This window comes from Myxine glutinosa, chromosome 4 (assembly GCF_964187855.1).
Source record: "Myxine glutinosa chromosome 4, kmMyxGlut1.1, whole genome shotgun sequence".
Lineage (NCBI taxonomy): Eukaryota > Metazoa > Chordata > Myxini > Myxiniformes > Myxinidae > Myxine > Myxine glutinosa.
In genome coordinates, this window is record NC_136264.1 from 146,657,654 (window position 1) to 146,677,077 (window position 19,424).

A 19,424-nucleotide genomic window follows, 5' to 3' on the forward strand; every position below is an offset into this window, starting at 1 on the left:
ACTTGTGCTGGCATTGAAAGCGACTTTTTGCACTTGTGCTTGTGTTGCAAATCCACTTTTTGCACTTGGGTTAGCGTTGCAAAACCACTTTTCCCACTTGTGTTGGTGCTAATAATCCACTTTCCACACCTGCGCTCGTGTTGCAAATCCACTTTTCACACTTGTGCTGGCGTTGAAAACCACTTATCGCACTTGTGTTAGTGTTACAAAACCACTTTTCGCACTTGTGTTGGTATTGACAAACCACTTATCACACTTGTGTTGGTGTTGTAGAATCACTTTCTGCACCTGCGCTCGTGTTGCAAAGCAACTCTTCGCACTTGTGTTGGAAATGCAAAACCTCTTTCCGCACCTGTGCTGGCATAGAAAACCACTTTTCGCACTTGTCTTAGTGTTGCAAAACCAATTTCGACACTTGTGTTAGTACTGCTAAACCACTTTTCGCACTTGTGCGAGCATTGAAAACGATTTTTTGCACTTGTACTTGTGTTGCAAAACCACTTTTCGCACTTGTGTTGGCGTTGAAAACCACTTTTTGCACTTGTTTTGGTGTTGCAAAACCACTTTTCGCATTTGTGCTATCATTGAAAGTGACTTTTTGCACTTGTGCTTGTGTTGCAAAACCACTTTTTGAACTTGTGTTAGCGTTACAAAACCACTTTTCCCAATTGTGTTGATGTTACTAAGCCACTTTCCACACCTGCGCTCGTTTTGCAAATCCACTTTTCACACTTGTGTTGGCGTTGAAAACCACTTTTTGCACTTGTTTTGGTGTTGCAAAACCATTTTTCGCACTTGTGCTAACATTGAAAGCGACTTTTTGCACTTGTGCTTGTGTTGCAAAACCACTTTACGCACTTGTGTTAGTGTTGCAAAACCAATTTCGACACTTGTGTTAGTATTACTAAACCACTTTCCGCACTTGTGCTGGGGTAAAAAACCACTTTTCGCACTTGTGCTCGTGTTGATAACCACTTTTTGCGCTCTTGTTATTGTTCAAAACCACTTTTAGCACTTCTCTTAGTGGTGCAAAACCACTTTTCGCACTTGTGTTAGTGTTGCCATACCATTTTCTGCACTTGTGCTGGCGTTGAAAACCACTTTTCGCACATGTGTTGGTGTTGCAAAACCACTTTTTGCACTTGTGTTAGCGTTGAAAACCACTTTTCGCACATGTGTTAGTGTTGAAAAACCACTTTCCACACTTGTGCTGGCGTTGAAAACAACTTTCCTCACATTTGCAAGTGGTGCAAAACCACTTTTCATACCTGTGTTGGCATTGAAAACCACTTTTTGAACTTGTGTTGGTGTTGCAAAACCACTTTTCGCACTTGTGCGAGCATTGAAAACGACTTTCTGCACTTGTGCTTGTGTTGCAAAACCACTTTTCGCACTTGTGTTGGCGTTGAAAACCACTTTTTGCACTTGTGCTTGTGTTGCAAAACCACTTTTTGCACTTGTGTTAGCGTTGCAAAACCACTTTTCCCACTTGTGTTGGTGCTAATAATCCACTTTCCACACCTGCGCTCGTGTTGCAAATCCACTTTTCACACTTGTGCTGGCGTTGAAAACCACTTTTCACACTTTTGCAAGTGTTGCAAAACCACTTTCCACAATTGTGCTGGCATTGAAAACCACTTATCGCACTTGTGTTAGTGTTGCAAAACCACTTTTCGCACTTGTGTTGGTATTGATAAACCACTTTTCACACTTGTGTTGGTGTTGTAAAATCACTTTCTGCACCTGCTCTCGTGTTGCAAAGCAACTCTTCGCACTTGTGTTGGAGATGCAAAACCACTTTCCACACTTGTGCTGGCGTTGAAAACAACTTTTCGCACTTTTGCAAGTGTTGCACAACCACTTTTCACACCTGTGTTGGCATTGAAAACCACTTTTTGCACTTGTGTTGGTGTTGCAAAACGACTTTCGCACTTGTGCTAGCATTGAAAACGACTTTTTTCACTTGTGCTTGTGTTGCAAAACCACTTTTCGCACTTGTGTTCGCATTCAAAACCACTTTTAGCACATGTGTTAGTGTTCAAAAACCATTTTCCGCACTCGGGCTGGTGTTGATAAACACTTTTCGCGCTCTTGTTCGTGTTCAAAACAACTTTTCGCACATGTGTTAGTGTTCAAAAACCATTTTCCGCACTCGTGCTCGTGTTGATAACCACTTTTCGTGCTCTTGTTCGTGTTCAAAACCTCTTTCCGCACCCGTGCTGGCATTGAAAACCACTTTTCGCACTTGTGTTAGTGTTGCAAAACCAATTTCGACACTTGTGTTAGTATTGCTAAACCACTTTCCGCAGTTGTGCTGGGGTAGAAAACCACTTTTCGCAATTGTGCTCGTGTTGAAAAACACTTTTTGCGCTCCTGGTAGTGTTGCAAATCCACTTTTCGCACTGTGTTAGTGTTGCAAAACCACTTTTCGCACTTGTGTGAGTGTTGCAAAACCATTTTCCGCACTCGCGCTGGTGTTGATAACCACTTTTTGCGCTCTTGTTATTGTTCAAAACCACTTTTAGCACTTCTCTTAGTGTTGCAAAACCACTTTTCGCACTTGGGTTAGTGTTGCCATGCCATTTTCTGCACTTGTGCTAGAGTTGAAAACCACTTTTTGCACATGTGTTGGTGTTGCAAAACCACTTTTTGCACTTGTGTTAGCGTTGAAAACCACTTTTCGCACATGTGTTAGTGTTGAAAAACCATTTTCCGCACTCGGGCTGGTGTTGATAACCACTTTTCGCGCTCTTGTTCGTGTTCAAAACCACTTTTCGCACTTGTGTTAGTGTTGAAAAACCATTTTCTGCACTCGTGCTCGTGTTGATAACCACTTTTCGCGCTCTTGTTCACGTTCAAAACCACTTTCCACACTTGTGCTGGCGTTGAAAACAACTTTTCTCACTTTTGCAAGTGTTGCAAAACCACTTTTCATACCTGTGTTGGCATTGAAAACCACTTTTTGCACTTGTGTTGGTGTTGCAAAACCACTTTTCGCACTTGTGTTGGCGTTGAAAACCACTTTTTGCACTTGTTTTGGTGTTGCAAAACCACTTTTCGCACTTGTGCTAGCATTGAAAGCGACTTTTTGCACTTGTGCTTGTGTTGCAAAACCACTTTTTGCACTTGTGTTAGCGTTGCAAAACCACTTTTCCCACTTGTGTTGGCGTTGAAAACCGCTTTTCGCACTTTTGCAAGTGTTGCAAAACCACTTTCTACAATTGTGCAGGCGTTGAAAACCACTTATTGCACTTGTGTGAGTGTTGCAAAACCACTTTTCGCACTTGTGTTGGTGTTCACAAACCACTTTTCACACTTGTGTTGGTGTTGTAAAACCACTTTTCACACTTGTGTTGGTGTTGAAAACCACTTTTCGCACTTTTGCAAGTGTTGCAAAACCACGCTCCACAATTGTGCTGGAGTTGAAAACCACTTATCGCACTTGTGTTAGTGTTGCAAAACCATTTTCCACACTCGTGCTGGTGTTGATAACCACTTTTTGCGCTCTTGGTATTGTTCAAAACCACTTTTAGCACTTCTCTTAGTGTTGCAAAACCACTTTTCGCACTTGTGTTAGTGTTGCCATACCATTTTCTGCACTTGTGCTGGCGTTGAAAACCACTTTTCGCACATGTGTTGGTGTTGATAACCACTTTTCGCGCTCTTGTTCATGTTCAAAACCACTTTCCACACTTGTGCTGGCGTTGAAAACAACTTTTCGCACTTTTGCAAGAATTGCAAAACCACTTTTCACACCTGTGTTGGCATTGAAAACCACGTTTTGCACTTGTGTTGGTGTTGCAAAACCACTTTTCGCACTTGTGCTGGCGTTGAAAACTACTTTTCGCACATGTGTTAGTGTTGAAAAACCATTTTCAGCACTCGGGCTGGTGTTGATAACCACTTTTCGCGCTCTAGTTCGTGTTCAAAACAACTTTTCGCACATGTGTTTATGTTGAAAAACCATTTTCCGCACTCGTGCTCGTGTTGATAACCACTTTTCGCGCTCTTGTTCATGTTCGAAACCACTTTCCACACTTGTGCTGGCGTTGAAAACAACTTTTCTCACATTTGCAAGTGTTGCAAAACCACTTTTCATACCTGTGTTGGCATTGAAAACGACTTTTTGCACTTGTGCTTGTGTTGCAAAACCACTTTTCGCACTTGTGTTGGCGTTGAAAACCACTTTTTGCACTTGTTTTGGTGTTGCAAAACCACTTTTCGCACTTATGCTGGCATTGAAAGCGACTTTTTGCACCTGTGCTTGTGTTGCAAAACCACTTTTTGAACTTGTGTTAGCGTTGCAAAACCACTTTTCCCAATTGTGTTGGTGTTACAAATCCACTTTCCACACCTGCGCTCGTGTTGCAAATCCACTTTTCACACTTGTGCTGGCGTTGAAAACCACTTTTCGCACTTTTGCAAGTGTTGCAAAACCACTTTCCACAATTGTGCTGGCATTGAAAACCACTTATCGCACTTGTGTTAGTGTTACAAAACCACTTTTCGCACTTGTGTTGGTATTGACAAACCACTTTTCACACTTGTGTTGGTGTTGTAGAATCACTTTCTGCACCTGCGCTCGTGTTGCAAAGCAACTCTTCGCACTTGTGTTGGAGATGCAAAACCTCTTTCCGCACCTGTGCTGGCATAGAAAACCACTTTTCGCACTTGTCTTAGTGTTGCAAAACCAATTTCGACACTTGTGTTAGTACTGCTAAACCACTTTCCACACTTGTGCTGGCGTTGAAAACAACTTTTCACACTTTTGCAAGTGTTGCAAAACCACTTTTCATACCTGTGTTGGCATTGAAAACCACTTTTTGCACTTGTGTTGGTGTTGCAAAACCACTTTTCGCACTTGTGAGAGCATTGAAAACGATTTTTTGCACTTGTGCTTGTGTTGCAAAACCACTTTTCGCACTTGTCTTGGCGTTGAAAACCACTTCTTGCACTTGTTTTGGTGTTGCAAAACCACTTTTCGCACTTGTTCTAGCATTGAAAGCGACTTTTTGCACTTGTGCTTGTGTTGCAAAACCACTTTTTGAACTTGTGTTAGCGTTGCAAAACCACTTTTCCCAATTGTGTTGGTGTTACTAATCCACTTTCCACACCTGCGCTCGTGTTGCAAATCCACTTTTCACACTTGTGTTGGCGTTGAAAACCACTTTTTGCACTTGTTTTGATGTTGAAAAAACCATTTTTCGCACTTGTGCTAGCATTGAAAGCGACTTTTTGCACTTGTGCTTGTGTTGCAAAACCACTTTTCGCACTTGTCTTAGTGTTGCAAAACCAATTTCGACACTTGTGTTAGTACTGCTAAACCACTTTTCGCACTTGTGCGAGCATTGAAAACGATTTTTTGCACTTGTGCTTGTGTTGCAAAAGCACTTTTCGCACTTGTGTTGGCGTTGAAAACCACTTTTTGCACTTGTTTTGGTGTTGCAAAACCACTTTTCGCATTTGTGCTAGCATTGAAAGTGACTTTTTGCACTTGTGCTTGTGTTGCAAAACCACTTTTTGAACTTGTGTTAGCGTTACAAAACCACTTTTCCCAATTGTGTTGATGTTACTAAGCCACTTTCCACACCTGTGCTCGTTTTGCAAATCCACTTTTCACACTTGTGTTGGCGTTGAAAACCACTTTTTGCACTTGTTTTGGTGTTGCAAAACCATTTTTCGCACTTGTGCTAACATTGAAAGCGACTTTTTGCACTTGTGCTTGTGTTGCAAAACCACTTTACGCACTTGTGTTAGTGTTGCAAAACCAATTTCGACACTTGTGTTAGTATTACTAAACCACTTTCCGCACTTGTGCTGGGGTAAAAAACCACTTTTCGCACTTGTGCTCGTGTTGATAACCACTTTTTGCGCTCTTGTTATTGTTCAAAACCACTTTTAGCACTTCTCTTAGTGGTGCAAAACCACTTTTCGCACTTGTGTTAGTGTTGCCATACCATTTTCTGCACTTGTGTTGCAAATCCACTTTTCACACTTGTGCTGGCGTTGAAAACCACTTTTCGCACTTTTGCAAGTGTTGCAAAACCACTTTCCACAATTGTGCTGGCATTGAAAACCACTTATCGCACTTGTGTTAGTGTTGCAAAACCACTTTTCGCACTTGTGTTGGTATTGATAAACCACTTTTCACACTTGTGTTGGTGTTGTAAAATCACTTTCTGCACCTGCTCTCGTGTTGCAAAGCAACTCTTCGCACTTGTGTTGGAGATGCAAAACCACTTTCCACACTTGTGCTGGCGTTGAAAACAACTTTTCGCACTTTTGCAAGTGTTGCACAACCACTTTTCACACCTGTGTTGGCATTGAAAACCACTTTTTGCACTTGTGTTGGTGTTGCAAAACGACTTTCGCACTTGTGCTAGCATTGAAAACGACTTTTTGCACTTGTGCTTGTGTTGCAAAACCACTTTTCGCACTTGTGTTCGCATTCAAAACCACTTTTAGCACATGTGTTAGTGTTCAAAAACCATTTTCCGCACTCGGGCTGGTGTTGATAACCACTTTTTGCGCTCTTGTTCGTGTTCAAAACAACTTTTCGCACATGTGTTAGTGTTCAAAAACCATTTTCCGCACTCGTGCTCGTGTTGATAACCACTTTTCGCGCTCTTGTTCGTGTTCAAAACCTCTTTCCGCACCCGTGCTGGCATTGAAAACCACTTTTCGCACTTGTGTTAGTGTTGCAAAACCAATTTCGACACTTGTGTTAGTATTGCTAAACCACTTTCCGCAGTTGTGCTGGGGTAGAAAACCACTTTTCGCAATTGTGCTCGTGTTGAAAAACACTTTTTCCGCTCCTGGTAGTGTTGCAAATCCACTTTTCGCACTGTGTTAGTGTTGCAAAACCACTTTTCGCACTTGTGTGAGTGTTGCAAAACCATTTTCCGCACTCGTGCTGGTGTTGATAACCACTTTTTGCGCTCTTGTTATTGTTCAAAACCACTTTTAGCACTTCTCTTAGTGTTGCAAAACCACTTTTCGCACTTGTGTTAGTGTTGCCATGCCATTTTCTGCACTTGTGCTAGAGTTGAAAACCACTTTTTGCACATGTGTTGGTGTTGCAAAACCACTTTTTGCACTTGTGTTAGCGTTGAAAACCACTTTTCGCACATGTGTTAGTGTTGAAAAACCATTTTCCGCACTCGGGCTGGTGTTGATAACCACTTTTCGCGCTCTTGTTCGTGTTCAAAACCACTTTTCGCACTTGTGTTAGTGTTGAAAAACCATTTTCTGCACTCGTGCTCGTGTTGATAACCACTTTTCGCGCTCTTGTTCACGTTCAAAACCACTTTCCACACTTGTGCTGGCGTTGAAAACAACTTTTCTCACTTTTGCAAGTGTTGCAAAACCACTTTTCATACCTGTGTTGGCATTGAAAACCACTTTTTGCACTTGTGTTGGTGTTGCAAAACCACTTTTCGCACTTGTGTTGGCGTTGAAAACCACTTTTTGCACTTGTTTTGGTGTTGCAAAACCACTTTTCGCACTTGTGCTAGCATTGAAAGCGACTTTTTGCACTTGTGCTTGTGTTGCAAAACCACTTTTTGCACTTGTGTTAGCGTTGCAAAACCACTTTTCCCACTTGTGTTGGCGTTGAAAACCGCTTTTCGCACTTTTGCAAGTGTTGCAAAACCACTTTCTACAATTGTGCAGGCGTTGAAAACCACTTATTGCACTTGTGTGAGTGTTGCAAAACCACTTTTCGCACTTGTGTTGGTGTTCACAAACCACTTTTCACACTTGTGTTGGTGTTGTAAAACCACTTTTCACACTTGTGTTGGTGTTGAAAACCACTTTTCGCACTTTTGCAAGTGTTGCAAAACCACGCTCCACAATTGTGCTGGAGTTGAAAACCACTTATCGCACTTGTGTTAGTGTTGCAAAACCATTTTCCACACTCGTGCTGGTGTTGATAACCACTTTTTGCGCACTTGGTATTGTTCAAAACCACTTTTAGCACTTCTCTTAGTGTTGAAAAACCACTTTTCGCACTTGTGTTAGTGTTGCCATACCATTTTCTGCACTTGTGCTGGCGTTGAAAACCACTTTTCGCACATGTGTTGGTGTTGATAACCACTTTTCGCGCTCTTGTTCATGTTCAAAACCACTTTCCACACTTGTGCTGGCGTTGAAAACAACTTTTCGCACTTTTGCAAGTATTGCAAAACCACTTTTCACACCTGTGTTGGCATTGAAAACCACGTTTTGCACTTGTGTTGGTGTTGCAAAACCACTTTTCGCACTTGTGCTGGCGTTGAAAACTACTTTTCGCACATGTGTTAGTGTTGAAAAACCATTTTCAGCACTCGGGCTGGTGTTGATAACCACTTTTCGCGCTCTAGTTCGTGTTCAAAACAACTTTTCGCACATGTGTTTGTGTTGAAAAACCATTTTCCGCACTCGTACTCGTGTTGATAACCACTTTTCGCGCTCTTGTTCATGTTCGAAACCACTTTCCACACTTGTGCTGGCGTTGAAAACAACTTTTCTCACATTTGCAAGTGTTGCAAAACCACTTTTCATACCTGTGTTGGCATTGAAAACGACTTTTTGCACTTGTGCTTGTGTTGCAAAACCACTTTTCGCACTTGTGTTGGCGTTGAAAACCACTTTTTGCACTTGTTTTGGTGTTGCAAAACCACTTTTCGCACTTATGCTGGCATTGAAAGCGACTTTTTGCACCTGTGCTTGTGTTGCAAAACCACTTTTTGAACTTGTGTTAGCGTTGCAAAACCACTTTTCCCAATTGTGTTGGTGTTACAAATCCACTTTCCACACCTGCGCTCGTGTTGCAAATCCACTTTTCACACTTGTGCTGGCGTTGAAAACCACTTTTCGCACTTTTGCAAGTGTTGCAAAACCACTTTCCACAATTGTGCTGGCATTGAAAACCACTTATCGCACTTGTGTTAGTGTTACAAAACCACTTTTCGCACTTGTGTTGGTATTGACAAACCACTTTTCACACTTGTGTTGGTGTTGTAGAATCACTTTCTGCACCTGCGCTCGTGTTGCAAAGCAACTCTTCGCACTTGTGTTGGAGATGCAAAACCTCTTTCCGCACCTGTGCTGGCATAGAAAACCACTTTTCGCATTTGTCTTAGTGTTGCAAAACCAATTTCGACACTTGTGTTAGTACTGCTAAACCACTTTCCACACTTGTGCTGGCGTTGAAAACAACTTTTCACACTTTTGCAAGTGTTGCAAAACCACTTTTCATACCTGTGTTGGCATTGAAAACCACTTTTTGCACTTGTGTTGGTGTTGCAAAACCACTTTTCGCACTTGTGCGAGCATTGAAAACGATTTTTTGCACTTGTGCTTGTGTTGCAAAACCACTTTTCGCACTTGTGTTGGCGTTGAAAACCACTTTTTGCACTTGTTTTGGTGTTGCAAAACCACTTTTCGCACTTGTGCTAGCATTGAAAGTGACTTTTTGCACTTGTGCTTGTGTTGCAAAACCACTTTTTGAACTTGTGTTAGCATTGCAAAACCACTTTTCCCAATTGTGTTGATGTTACTAATCCACTTTCCACAACTGCGCTCGTGTTGCAAATCCACTTTGCACACTTGTGTTGGCGTTGAAAACCACTTTTTGCACTTGTTTTGGTGTTGCAAAACCATTTTTCGCACTTGTGCTAACATTGAAAGCGACCTTTTGCACTTGTGCTTGTGTTGCAAAACCACTTTTCGCACTTGTGTTAGTGTTGCAAAACCAATTTCGACACTTGTGTTAGTATTGCTAAACCACTTTCCGCACTTGTGCTGGGGTAAAAAACCACTTTTCGCACTTGTGTTGAAAAGTTGATAACCACTTTTCGCGCTCTTGTTATTGTTCAAAACCACTTTTAGCACTTCTCTTAGTGGTGCAAAACCACTTTTCGCACTTGTGTTAGTGTTGCCATACCATTTTCTGCACTTGTGCTGGCGTTGAAAACCACTTTTCGCACATGTGTTGGTGTTGCAAAACCACTTTTTGCACTTGTGTTAGCGTTGAAAACCACTTTTCGCACATGTGTTAGTGTTGAAAAACCATTTTCCGCACTCGGGCTGGTGTTGATAACCACTTTTCGCGCTCTTGTTCGTGTTCAAAACAACTTTTCACACATGTGTTAGTGTTGAAAAACCATTTTCCGCACTCGTGCTCGTGTTGATAACCACTTTTCGCGCTCTTGTTCATGTTCAAAACCACTTTCCACACTTGTGCTGGCGTTGAAAACAACTTTTCTCATATTTGCAAGTGTTGCAAAACCACTTTTCATAACTGTGTTGGCATTGAAAACCACTTTTTGCACTTGTGTTGGTGTTGCAAAACCACTTTTCGCAATTGTGCGAGCATTGAAAACGACTTTTTGCACTTGTGCTTGTGTTGCAAAACCACTTTCCGCACCTGTGTTGGCGTTGAAAACCACTTTTTGCACTTGTTTTGGTGTTGCAAAACCACTTTTCGCACTTGTGCTAGCATTGAAAGCGACCTTTTGCACTTGTGCTTGTGTTACAAAACCACTTTTTGCACTTGTGCTTGTGTTGCAAAACCACTTTTCGCACTTGTGTTAGTGTTGCAAAACCAATTTCGACAGTTGTGTTAGTATTGCTAAACCACTTTCCGCACTTGTGCTGGGGTAGAAAACAACTTTTTGCACTTGTGCTCGTGTTGATAACCAGTTTTTGCGCTCTTGATATTGTTCAAAACCACTTTTAGCACTTCTCTTAGTGGTGCAAAACCACTTTTCGCACTTGAGTTAGTGTTGCCATACCATTTTCTGCACTTGTGCTGGCGTTGAAAACACTCTTTTCGCACATGTGTTGGTGTTGCAAAACCACTTTTTGCACTTGTGTTAGTGTTGAAAACCACTTTTCGCACATGTGTTAGTGTTGAAAAACCATTTTCCGCACTCGGGCTGTTGTTGATAACCACTTTTCGCGCTCTTGTTCGTGTTCAAAACAACTTTTCGCACATGTGTTAGTGTTGAAAAACCATTTTCCGCACTCGTGCTCGTGTTGATGACCACTTTTCGCGCTCTTGTTCATGTTCAAAACCACTTCCACACTTGTGCTGGCGTTGAAAACAACTTTTCGCACTTTTTCAAGTGTTGCAAAACCACTTTTCACACCTGTGTTGGCATTGAAAACCACTTTTCGCACTTGTGTTAGTGTTGCAAAACCAATTTCGACACTTGCGTTAGTATTGCTAAACCACTTTCCGCACTTGTGCTGGGGTAGAAAACCACTTTTCGCAATTGTGCTCGTGTTGAAAAACACTTTTTGCGCTCCTGTTAGTGTTGCAAATCCACTTTTCGCACTGTGTTAGTGTTGCAAAACCACTTTTCGCACTTGTGTGAGTGTTGCAAAACCATTTTCCGCACTCGTGCTGGTGTTGATAACCACTTTTTGCGCTCTTGTTATTGTTCAAAACCACTTTTAGCACTTCTCTTAGTGGTGCAAAACCATTTTCCGCACTCGTGCTCGTGTTGATAACCACTTTTCGCAAAGTGGTTATCAACCTCTTGTTCACGTTCAAAACCACTTTCCACACTTGTGCTGGCGTTGAAAACAACTTTTTGCACTTGTGTTGGTGTTGCAAAACCACTTTTCGCACTTGTGCGAGCATTGAAAACGATTTTTTTGCACTTGTGCTTGTGTTGCAAAACCACTTTTCGCACTTGTGTTGGCGTTGAAAACCACTTTTTGCACTTCTTTTGGTGTTGCAAAACCACTTTTCGCACTTGTGCTGGCATTGAAAGCGACTTTTTGCACTTGTGCTTGTGTTGCAAAACCACTTTTTGAACTTGTGTTAGCGTTGCAAAACCACTTTTCCCAATTGTGTTGATGTTACTAATCCACTTTCCACAACTGCGCTCGTGTTGCAAATCCACTTTGCACACTTGTGTTGGCGTTGAAAACCACTTTTTGCACTTGTTTTGGTGTTGCAAAACCATTTTTCGCACTTGTGCTAACATTGAAAGCGACTTTTTGCACTTGTGCTTGTGTTGCAAAACCACTTTTCGCACTTGTGTTAGTGTTGCAAAACCAAATTCGACACTTGTGTTAGTATTGCTAAACCACTTTCCGCACATGTGCTGGGGTAAAAAAAACCACTTTTCGCACTTGTGCTCGTCTTGATAACCACTTTTTGCGCTCTTGTTATTGTTCAAAACCACTTTTAGCACTTCTCTTAGTGGTGCAAAACCACTTTTCGCACTTGTGTTAGTGTTGCCATACCATTTTCTGCACTTGTGCTGGCGTTGAAAACCACTTTTCGCACGTGTTGGTGTTGCAAAACCACTTTTTGCACTTGTGTTAGCGTTGAAAACCACTTTTCGCACATGTGTTAGTGTTGAAAAACCATTTTCCGCACTCGGGCTGGTGTTGATAACCACTTTTCGCGCTCTTGTTCGTGTTCAAAACAACTTTTTGCACATGTGTTAGTGTTGAAAAAACATTTTCCGCACTCGTGCTCGTGTTGATAACCACTTTTCGCGCACTTGTTCATGTTCAAAACCACTTCCACACTTGTGCTGGCGTTGAAAACAACTTTTCTCATTTTTGCAAGTGTTGCAAAACCACTTTTCATACCTGTGTTGGCATTGAAAACCACTTTTTGCACTTGTGTTGGTGTTGCAAAACCACTTTTCGCACTTGTGAGAGCATTGAAAACGATTTTTTGCACTTGTGCTTGTGTTGCAAAACCACTTTTCGCACTTGTCTTGGCGTTGAAAACTACTTCTTGCACTTGTTTTGGTGTTGCAAAACCACTTTTCGCACTTGTTCTAGCATTGAAAGCGACTTTTTGCACTTGTGCTTGTGTTGCAAAACCACTTTTTGAACTTGTGTTAGCGTTGCAAAACCACTTTTCCCAATTGTGTTGGTGTTACTAATCCACTTTCCACACCTGCGCTCGTGTTGCAAATCCACTTTTCACACTTGTGTTGGCGTTGAAAACCACTTTTTGCACTTGTTTTGATGTTGCAAAACCATTTTTCGCACTTGTGCTAGCATTGAAAGCGACTTTTTGCACTTGTGCTTGTGTTGCAAAACCACTTTTCGCACTTGTCTTAGTGTTGCAAAACCAATTTCGACACTTGTGTTAGTACTGCTAAACCACTTTTCGCACTTGTGCGAGCATTGAAAACGATTTTTTGCACTTGTGCTTGTGTTGCAAAACCACTTTTCGCACTTGTGTTGGCGTTGAAAACCACTTTTTGCACTTGTTTTGGTGTTGCAAAACCACTTTTCGCATTTGTGCTAGCATTGAAAGTGACTTTTTGCACTTGTGCTTGTGTTGCAAAACCACTTTTTGAACTTGTGTTAGCGTTACAAAACCACTTTTCCCAATTGTGTTGATGTTACTAAGCCACTTTCCACACCTGCGCTCGTTTTGCAAATCCACTTTTCACACTTGTGTTGGCGTTGAAAACCACTTTTTGCACTTGTTTTGGTGTTGCAAAACCATTTTTCGCACTTGTGCTAACATTGAAAGCGACTTTTTGCACTTGTGCTTGTGTTGCAAAACCACTTTACGCACTTGTGTTAGTGTTGCAAAACCAATTTCGACACTTGTGTTAGTATTACTAAACCACTTTCCGCACTTGTGCTGGGGTAAAAAACCACTTTTCGCACTTGTGCTCATGTTGATAACCACTTTTTGCGCTCTTGTTATTGTTCAAAACCACTTTTAGCACTTCTCTTAGTGGTGCAAAACCACTTTTCGCACTTGTGTTAGTGTTGCCATACCATTTTCTGCACTTGTGTTGCAAATCCACTTTTCACACTTGTGCTGGCGTTGAAAACCACTTTTCGCACTTTTGCAAGTGTTGCAAAACCACTTTCCACAATTGTGCTGGCATTGAAAACCACTTATCGCACTTGTGTTAGTGTTGCAAAACCACTTTTCGCACTTGTGTTGGTATTGATAAACCACTTTTCACACTTGTGTTGGTGTTGTAAAATCACTTTCTGCACCTGCTCTCGTGTTGCAAAGCAACTCTTCGCACTTGTGTTGGAGATGCAAAACCACTTTCCACACTTGTGCTGGCGTTGAAAACAACTTTTCGCACTTTTGCAAGTGTTGCACAACCACTTTTCACACCTGTGTTGGCATTGAAAACCACTTTTTGCACTTGTGTTGGTGTTGCAAAACGACTTTCGCACTTGTGCTAGCATTGAAAACGACTTTTTGCACTTGTGCTTGTGTTGCAAAACCACTTTTCGCACTTGTGTTCGCATTCAAAACCACTTTTAGCACATGTGTTAGTGTTCAAAAACCATTTTCCGCACTCGGGCTGGTGTTGATAACCACTTTTCGCGCTCTTGTTCGTGTTCAAAACAACTTTTCGCACATGTGTTAGTGTTCAAAAACCATTTTCCGCACTCGTGCTCGTGTTGATAACCACTTTTCGCGCTCTTGTTCGTGTTCAAAACCTCTTTCCGCACCCGTGCTGGCATCGAAAACCACTTTTCGCACTTGTGTTAGTGTTGCAAAACCAATTTCGACACTTGTGTTAGTATTGCTAAACCACTTTCCGCAGTTGTGCTGGGGTAGATAACCACTTTTCGCAATTGTGCTCGTGTTGAAAAACACTTTTTGCGCTCCTGGTAGTGTTGCAAATCCACTTTTCGCACTGTGTTAGTGTTGCAAAACCACTTTTCGCACTTGTGTGAGTGTTGCAAAACCATTTTCCGCACTCGTGCTGGTGTTGATAACCACTTTTTGCGCTCTTGTTATTGTTCAAAACCACTTTTAGCACTTCTCTTAGTGTTGCAAAACCACTTTTCGCACTTGTGTTAGTGTTGCCATGCCATTTTCTGCACTTGTGCTAGAGTTGAAAACCACTTTTTGCACATGTGTTGGTGTTGCAAAACCACTTTTTGCACTTGTGTTAGCGTTGAAAACCACTTTTCGCACATGTGTTAGTGTTGAAAAACCATTTTCCGCACTCGGGCTGGTGTTGATAACCACTTTTCGCGCTCTTGTTCGTGTTCAAAACCACTTTTCGCACTTGTGTTAGTGTTGAAAAACCATTTTCTGCACTCGTGCTCGTGTTGATAACCACTTTTCGCGCTCTTGTTCACGTTCAAAACCACTTTCCACACTTGTGCTGGCGTTGAAAACAACTTTTCTCACTTTTGCAAGTGTTGCAAAACCACTTTTCATACCTGTGTTGGCATTGAAAACCACTTTTTGCACTTGTGTTGGTGTTGCAAAACCACTTTTCGCACTTGTGTTGGCGTTGAAAACCACTTTTTGCACTTGTTTTGGTGTTGCAAAACCACTTTTCGCACTTGTGCTAGCATTGAAAGCGACTTTTTGCACTTGTGCTTGTGTTGCAAAACCACTTTTTGCACTTGTGTTAGCGTTGCAAAACCACTTTTCCCACTTGTGTTGGCGTTGAAAACCGCTTTTCGCACTTTTGCAAGTGTTGCAAAACCACTTTCTACAATTGTGCAGGCGTTGAAAACCACTTATTGCACTTGTGTGAGTGTTGCAAAACCACTTTTCGCACTTGTGTTGGTGTTCACAAACCACTTTTCACACTTGTGTTGGTGTTGTAAAACCACTTTTCACACTTGTGTTGGTGTTGAAAACCACTTTTCGCACTTTTGCAAGTGTTGCAAAACCACGCTCCACAATTGTGCTGGAGTTGAAAACCACTTATCGCACTTGTGTTAGTGTTGCAAAACCATTTTCCACACTCGTGCTGGTGTTGATAACCACTTTTTGCGCTCTTGGTATTGTTCAAAACGACTTTTAGCACTTCTCTTAGTGTTGCAAAACCACTTTTCGCACTTGTGTTAGTGTTGCCATACCATTTTCTGCACTTGTCCTGGCGTTGAAAACCACTTTTCGCACATGTGTTGGTGTTGATAACCACTTTTCGCGCTCTTGTTCATGTTCAAAACCACTTTCCACACTTGTGCTGGCGTTGAAAACAACTTTTCGCACTTTTGCAAGTATTGCAAAACCACTTTTCACACCTGTGTTGGCATTGAAAACCACGTTTTGCACTTGTGTTGGTGTTGCAAAACCACTTTTCGCACTTATGCTGGCGTTGAAAACTACTTTTCGCACATGTGTTAGTGTTGAAAAACCATTTTCAGCACTCGGGCTGGTGTTGATAACCACTTTTCGCGCTCTAGTTCGTGTTCAAAACAACTTTTCGCACATGTGTTTGTGTTGAAAAACCATTTTCCGCACTCGTGCTCGTGTTGATAACCACTTTTCGCGCTCTTGTTCATGTTCGAAACCACTTTCCACACTTGTGCTGGCGTTGAAAACAACTTTTCTCACATTTGCAAGTGTTGCAAAACCACTTTTCATACCTGTGTTGGCATTGAAAACGACTTTTTACACTTGTGCTTGTGTTGCAAAACCACTTTTCGCACTTGTGTTGGCGTTGAAAACCACTTTTTGCACTTGTTTTGGTGTTGCAAAACCACTTTTCGCACTTATGCTGGCATTGAAAGCGACTTTTTGCACCTGTGCTTGTGTTGCAAAACCACTTTTTGAACTTGTGTTAGCGTTGCAAAACCACTTTTCCCAATTGTGTTGGTGTTACAAATCCACTTTCCACACCTGCGCTCGTGTTGCAAATCCACTTTTCACACTTGTGCTGGCGTTGAAAACCACTTTTCGCACTTTTGCAAGTGTTGCAAAACCACTTTCCACAATTGTGCTGGCATTGAAAACCACTTATCGCACTTGTGGTAGTGTTACAAAACCACTTTTCGCACTTGTGTTGGTATTGACAAACCACTTTTCACACTTGTGTTGGAGTTGTAGAATCACTTTCTGCACCTGCGCTCGTGTTGCAAAGCAACTCTTCGCACTTGTGTTGGAGATGCAAAACCTCTTTCCGCACCTGTGCTGGCATAGAAAACCACTTTTCGCACTTGTCTTAGTGTTGCAAAACCAATTTCGACACTTGTGTTAGTACTGCTAAACCACTTTCCACACTTGTGCTGGCGTTGAAAACAACTTTTCACACTTTTGCAAGTGTTGCAAAACCACTTTTCATACCTGTGTTGGCATTGAAAACCACTTTTTGCACTTGTGTTGGTGTTGCAAAACCACTTTTCGCACTTGTGTTGGCGTTGAAAACCACTTTTTGCACTTGTTTTGGTGTTGCAAAACCACTTTTCGCACTTGTGTTAGCGTTGAAAACCACTTTTCGCACATGTGTTAGTGTTGAAAAACCATTTTCCGCACTCGGGCTGGTGTTGATAACCACTTTTCGCGCTCTTGTTCGTGTTCAAAACCACTTTTCGCACTTGTGTTAGTGTTGAAAAACCATTTTCTGCACTCGTGCTCGTGTTGATAACCACTTTTCGCGCTCTTGTTCATGTTCAAAACCACTTTCCACACTTGTGCTGGCGTTGAAAACAACTTTTCTCACTTTTGCAAGTGTTGCAAAACCACTTTTCATACCTGTGTTGGCATTGAAAACCACTTTTTGCACTTGTGTTGGTGTTGCAAAACCACTTTTCGCACTTGTGTTGGCGTTGAAAACCACTTTTTGCACTTGTTTTGGTGTTGCAAAACCACTTTTCGCACTTGTGCTAGCATTGAAAGCGACTTTTTGCACTTGTGCTTGTGTTACAAAACCACTTTTTGCACTTGTGCTTGTGTTGCAAAACCACTTTTCGCACTTGTGTTGGCGTTGAAAACCACTTTTTGCACTTGTTTTGGTGTTGCAAAACCACTTTTCGCACTTGTGCTAGCATTGAAAGTGACCTTTTGCACTTGTGCTTGTGTTACAAAACCACTTTTTGCACTTGTGCTTGTGTTGCAAAACCACTTTTCGCACTTGTGTTAGTGTTGCAAAACCAATTTCGACAGTTGTGTTAGTATTGCTAAACCACTTTCCGCACTTGTGCTGGGGTAGAAAACCACTTTTTGCACTTGTGCTCGTGTTGATAACCAGTTTTTGCGCTCTTGATATTGTTCAAAACCACTTTTAGCACTTCTCTTAGTGGTGCAAAACCACTTTTCGCACTTGAGTTAGTGTTGCCATACCATTTTCTGCACTTGTGCTGGCGTTGAAAACACTCTTTTCGCACATGTGTTGGTGTTGCAAAACCACTTTTTGCACTTGTGTTAGTGTTGAAAACCACTTTTCGCACATGTGTTAGTGTTGAAAAACCATTTTCCGCACTCGGGCTGTTGTTGATAACCACTTTTCGCGCTCTTGTTCGTGTTCAAAACAACTTTTCGCACATGTGTTAGTGTTGAAAAACCATTTTCCGCACTCGTGCTCGTGTTGATGACCACTTTTCGCGCTCTTGTTCATGTTCAAAACCACTTCCACACTTGTGCTGGCGTTGAAAACAACTTTTCGCACTTTTTCAAGTGTTGCAAAACCACTTTTCACACCTGTGTTGGCATTGAAAACCACTTTTCGCACTTGTGTTAGTGTTGCAAAACCAATTTCGACACTTGCGTTAGTATTGCTAAACCACTTTCCGCACTTGTGCTGGGGTAGAAAACCACTTTTCGCAATTGTGCTCGTGTTGAAAAACACTTTTTGCGCTCCTGTTAGTGTTGCAAATCCACTTTTCGCACTGTGTTAGTGTTGCAAAACCACTTTTCGCACTTGTGTGAGTGTTGCAAAACCATTTTCCGCACTCGTGCTGGTGTTGATAACCACTTTTTGCGCTCTTGTTATTGTTCAAAACCACTTTTAGCACTTCTCTTAGTGGTGCAAAACCATTTTCCGCACTCGTGCTCGTGTTGATAACCACTTTTCGCAAAGTGGTTATCAACCTCTTGTTCACGTTCAAAACCACTTTCCACACTTGTGCTGGCGTTGAAAACAACTTTTTGCACTTGTGTTGGTGTTGCAAAACCACTTTTCGCACTTGTGCGAGCATTGAAAACGATTTTTTTGCACTTGTGCTTGTGTTGCAAAACCACTTTTCGCACTTGTGTTGGCGTTGAAAACCACTTTTTGCACTTCTTTTGGTGTTGCAAAACCACTTTTCGCACTTGTGCTAGCATTGAAAGCGACTTTTTGCACTTCTGCTTGTGTTGCAAAACCACTTTTTGAACTTGTGTTAGCGTTGCAAAACCACTTTTCCCAATTGTGTTGATGTTACTAATCCACTTTCCACAACTGCGCTCGTGTTGCAAATCCACTTTGCACACTTGTGTTGGCGTTGAAAACCACTTTTTGCACTTGTTTTGGTGTTGCAAAACCATTTTTCGCACTTGTGCTAACATTGAAAGCGACTTTTTGCACTTGTGCTTGTGTTGCAAAACCACTTTTCGCACTTGTGTTAGTGTTGCAAAACCAATTTCGACACTTGTGTTAGTATTGCTAAACCACTTGCCGCACATGTGCTGGGGTAAAAAAACCACTTTTCGCACTTGTGCTCATCTTGATAACCACTTTTTGCGCTCTTGTTATTGT